Source organism: Pieris napi, chromosome 21 (assembly GCF_905475465.1).
Source record: "Pieris napi chromosome 21, ilPieNapi1.2, whole genome shotgun sequence".
NCBI lineage: Eukaryota > Metazoa > Arthropoda > Insecta > Lepidoptera > Pieridae > Pieris > Pieris napi.
This window is the reverse complement of record NC_062254.1, coordinates 2140419-2146508: the sequence shown is the minus strand read 5'-3', so window position 1 is coordinate 2146508 and position 6090 is coordinate 2140419.

The window sequence follows — 6090 nt, the reverse complement described above, 5'->3', positions numbered from 1 at the left end:
TCCACGAAAATGTCAGGATAAAAGCAAACAGCTAGGACGTCGTTACGTCCTTGTCAATTGTCAACACGAAACGAAAAATCTGACATTTGACAACGTTCTTAAGAACGGCATTTAATCTAGTCTTTGTGCAATCGTTTACTATCGGCACAATAAATAAAACCAATTTCCAAGTAAACGAAACACAATTTTTGAATATACACCTCCCTCTTCTATAGTCTGCGCAACGAAAATGAAGCATTTAAAAAATAATCCATAAATAATAAACATACAAATATTTCAGGGCGCAGACTAGTTTAGTATTGCTATAAATACCATAGATTAAAAAACGCTTGCGTAGTCGTAATTGTTAACTGTGGAATAGTTTTTAATCTATGTTTAGTTATTGGTCCTATTTGGGAAATGGCTCGAATTATATTTTATTAAATGTTATTATTACATAGTACTATTGTATAGTTTTCTAATTCTCATTATTTCTGTTTGTATGTTATGATTGTTTTGCTGCGTGAGAGTGAAATAAATATCCCATCGTAGCGAGTTTAGCGGATATAAATTAAATTTATTGTTCATACATATATTAAAATATAGATTACACAAATTTCCTCTTATAAGGTTAGAATTTATGTGTCTACAAAATTAAAATAGGCGTGACTTTAATTATTTTTAATGCTTCATATAACGTTATACTAAATATTCAAAAAAATATAATTGTCGTATTTCTCTACGCGAGTCGGTGTGAAATATAAATAGATAAATCTGAGCCCCAGATTTGTGGATAAAAAGATGCACTTTCGATATAAACACTTAAATTATCCTTTTTAAAGATGGCGGCGTTTCGAGTTGCCATGTGCCAAAAAATTTCTTCACTAAATTTGAAAATTGAATTAAGTCTGAAAAGATTTGCGTATACTCTATGATATAGAAAACAAAAAAAAACATTCCTAATTCGAATTCTTTTGAAATTTATTTTTTAAACGTATTGGGTATTTTGCCATATGGTTTTTGACACAGGGATTTGCATTTTATGCTCTAGACTGATGGACTGATTTTCTACTAGAGGGTCAGAGGGCTTATTATAAAACGTGAAGATTTGTTACCATGGTTACCATTATTTCAGTAAGGAATCATCGTAATCATAGTAATAAATACGTTTCTAACTTTACACCACGTTTTATTATCTTAAATCGCAATTTAAACGTCATATTTGCATACGACATACAGCACCAAAAGAGAACATCATGAAACTGACACACTAACAATGCCAAATCGATGAATTTCATATAAAATCACTCTTTTCATTTTATAGTGTTTGTAATCTATATAATTTAAAACGCATATTCTTTGAAGGTAGACATAGTAAGAATCATTATCACTCTAATTGTCTATTAAAATTAAAAATGTATACAAATAGAGGATTTATTACGGGTTGCGTGGTAAGAAAAAAATTAACTATATATGTTAGTGTTAATTGGTGTTTTCTGTTTTGTGGGTAGTTTAAAATGTTGCGTTGCATAATGTAAGGTAGAATCACTAGAATAGGTTCGGCTAACCGGGTTCATAGTAGAAGCTTGCGTGTTTTTCCTGTAATCAATCATTTACTGCTAATGTAATAAAAATTTATTCTGAACTGGAATGTGGGTATTTAAAAAAAGTACCTTCGTTGTTCATTCATTGAAAATACTCCAGAATAATAAATCTGGTATATATACCTTTACCGTCCAGGGTTATGTTAACTCCTGTCTATAAATATATAATTGCCCCGAATTATAATTTTTAAAAATATAATCGGCAGTTTATTGAGTTTAAATAATTTTTCGGTAATTATTATTGAATTATTATTATAATTATTATTAAACACTGTTAGTTCCGTAATTCTACCTCGCTCTGTACACGTTTTATTTATATTCTCTTTGTTGTGGTGTTTTATTTGTCTATAAGTTAGCAAATTTATTGTCTTTATTCATTCACATTTTTTTTATTTACGATAAGTTTTTAATGATTTTGATTCTAAGCCAAAAGCGCTTCAGTTTCCCAACTCTTTGGGAATCGTTTTATTTTATTGATATTTAAAAATCATCAGTCAAATCACAACCCTCCCAGGGTTGTGGAAATTTAAGTTTTGTCGATGCAAAGTTCAAAGTTATTTCTGTTATAAATTGTTTGAATATAAAAGTAGTTATCACCGCAAATGTTAAAGAACTGACAACAGTATGGTCCATTTAGTTGACTTTTATAATAAATTTTTTTATTCGAAATGTATAATAAATACACGTAATTACTCATATCAAACTAAATAAATATTTGCCAGTTCTTACTCCAATATATTATACCTTTTAACTGACAGTTAAATTGTGCTCGAATACGTAAATACGAATAGTTAACGTTATAGAATAGTAACTGTAAATCTTAGAAAACATGAGCAGCGCTCCGTGGGCGCATTTGAACTAAACGGAAGAACTAATAGTGTGAATAGACTTTCAGTAGTAAACTATATGAGTTATCGAAAAACTCTATCGTATTTACGTATACGTATGTTTTAGTGTAATAAACGTTCTCGTTCATAACATTTGCGGATTCTCATTGTAAATTCGATTCACTAAATATAAGAGAGATTGCACTATTACTATGTTCTTAAACTTTGATATCCTATTGTCACAAAGTTGGTGTTAAGTAGTATGAGATCTGATCTTCGTAAACATTTAAGCAGGATTTTTGGTTTTGGCTCTTCACACGTTCAGACTTATTAAGGAGAATAATTTTTCATTGATTCTATTACGATATTTACGATACGTATCTATTACGATACGAGACCAAAGATCCTTTCAACCTTATTAATGTTATTACTTTTTTTTATACATTTATTAATTTACTTTAGAGTCTTTTAGCCTGACCTGTTATTACCGTAATTAAGCCCTTTGAGTCATATTTAGCCATTTCTCGACTTGGAATTTTTATTAAAAGTATCGTTCGGAGTTCTGAGTTGGACGTTTTCGTATAATAGCTGTATGAAAAATTTTAGCTAACGCGCAATATATTTACAAATATTGCGTCTTTAAAATTTGTCTTGAAAATGTCAAATATTGTGCTTAAGTGTTTACGAATAATGTTCAATACGTGTCTTAGCGATAAATAGATGTATTATTTATTATGATGGATGTAATGAGGTAAATAAATGATTAATTTAAATTTGTCTTTTCTTTTAATCAGGTCGATGTTGAGCTGGAAAAGGAATAATTACTAAGAGTTTATATAAAATATATTATTTATTCTTTTGGCAACACAGTGTACTACATACTGTCACTTCTCAAATTTAAGGCGTAGAATGGATGAAAACTGGCAAAACTCTGTCACTTTTTAATGTAGTTTCAAGATGCATATGCCCAGCATATAATATAATAATAAATCATGTGGAGGAATGATAGTGTATTTTTTTTAAATATATAGGTAATCCTAGGTACCGCTTGATCGACTTGGACCGGCTGCAGCAATTAGCAGGAGATAGCTCAGGACAGTTCTCAAGCTGAAAAGTTCTCATTTCGGAGGCCTAGACACTTTGGGTCGCTGTCAGTGGAGTTAGCAAAGGGAGGATTCTCAACTTGTAAACTTTACAAGTTGAGAATCCTTAGCGGTCGGAATAACATTGATAAACACAAATTCAAATAATACTTGGTTTAGCCAACGAGTGAACAATGTATATTTAATAACTTTTCTATAATACTTGGTTTAGTCAACGAGTGAACAATGTATATTTAATAACTTTTCTATAATACTTGGTTTAGTCAACGAGTGAACAATGTATATTTAATAACTTTTCTATAATACTTGGTTTAGCCAACGAGTGAACAATGTATATTTAATAACTTTTCTATAATACTTGGTTTAGTCAACGAGTGAACAATGTATATTTAATAACTTTTCTATAATACTTGGTTTAGTCAACGAGTGAACAATGTATATTTAATAACTTTTCTATAATACTTGGTTTAGTCAACGAGTGAACAATGTATATTTAATAACTTTTCTATAATACTTGGTTTAGTCAACGAGTGAACAATGTATATTTAATAACTTTTTTTATAATACTTGGTTTAGCCAACGAGTGAACAATGTATATTTAATAACTTTTCTATAATACTTGGTTTAGCCAACGAGTGAACAATGTATATTTAATAACTTTTCTATAATACATAAAAAGTTTTCGCTTTGACTATGCCGTTTTTTTTTCATGCTAGTTTATAATTTATATGTTCTAGTTCAACTTAGTATATAACGTTATATTTTGTTGTAACTTTATGCATAAAATTCCATTTTTAAATTGTATTTTTAACATTAACATTACACACATTTACAATGATTTATGTTTATAAAACCCTAGGATGTTTCACTGTCCGCGTGAGGAGAGAAGTCAATTTTCATAACAGAAAACAATCACCTGTTAAAACTTTTGATTAAAGATTCCGATATTTGAAAAGCAGTTTCTTCACATGTAAAAAGTGTTGTCTGCGACGTACCACTAACGTACGCAACGTGCGATTAAAGTTTGTGTGTAAATTTGACACAGACGTAATTTAGTTCGACAGAGATACTGTTAGCAGACCGCGGAAACTGTTAGTAAAAAAGATCTTTAACACGAAACACCATTACGACCTTCTCAAATTCTGAGAAATGTAAGGAACTAAGGTGAGACAATTTAAGCGTAGCTGTGTCTAATATAACAAAGTTTGTCCTAGGTATTGTGAATGTTTTGACGAATCATTCGAAAAGCATGAAGGTCTCAGTCAGATAAATATTTTAGTGTATTACAAATTGAATGACTAACTTATAAATCACGATTCGGTGATATAACTATATTTCTTAAGATCATTTGTCTAAACTTTCTTATAGTAATTTAAGTGTATTTAATGGCGGATCAGAATGTATAACGGGTGGTAAACGCGTTGTCGCATTCACTTTATTAGCGAATATAAAACGACTTTTTAACGATCCGGGTAGTGTGAAATATCCAAATACGATTTTAATAGCGCGCTGTTTGTATGCATTATCGATATGTTGAATATCCACAACAATGATGTCGCAATGTTCTAATCGCTTGGTACATGAACTTAATATAGAAGTTAGTATCGCAATAGGAATATAGAGACCGGGTGCGTACCTGGGTTATGTCTATCTATAAATGAAAATCCTCAGGAAAAAATCATGGCTTCGTAACGTTAGGGAGTTCACAGCCTTGCGATTCTGTAACTCACTTTTCGAACTCTTATAGCGGTTTTTGCAGCGGCGGTCGCGCTTAAATCAGTCGTGAAGCAGTCATTTTACGATTTGGCATTCTGATAAGGAGGGAGCTTGTAGTTTATTGTTTCGAGTTCGAAAAGTGAGTTACAGAATCGCAACGCTACATGAGACGGCTAACTTCTAGTAATGTAAAGGCACCAAAAGAAGAAGAAGAAGAGTATTTAGTGCGCATAAGATGTCACTACAACTTGACTTTCATTTAGTCAAGACGAAAAATCAAGCAGTTAAACAATACTGTTTATACGCACCACTTTTTATTCCCACGTGGCTAGCGTACTTGGGTGGCTCATAATTGGACTGAATCACTTCATATCACCATATAGCTGATATATATTTTTGTTTCATGTTTCTCACATCAACACTAACTATAGAAAATACTACTACACTAAATATATTGTATCGCGCAGCCCGGAAATACAACGACCGGTATTTAAGCCTTAACTTGTTTAAGCTATCGCGGAATATGGTTAGCATTAAGAATATCCATAACACAAAATCACATGCATGAGCACACCCACATACACATCTTCATGTACTTACGCACACTATTACACCTTCACACAACACAGACAAAATAGGTATAACTTAGTAAAATGTATTGAATATTTTTTATAGTTTTGTTCCCTTTTGTAATTCTTTGAACCTTTTTGTAAGTAAATATGTATTCCATCTCTGGCTATATGTAATTGTTTGATATATAATCTTTGTTTACAAAATAAATAAATAAATAGCAATTCCCTTAAGGCCTTAGTGTCCAGTATTCATACTACAGCTGTGGTTATAGAGACAGACCAAATTATG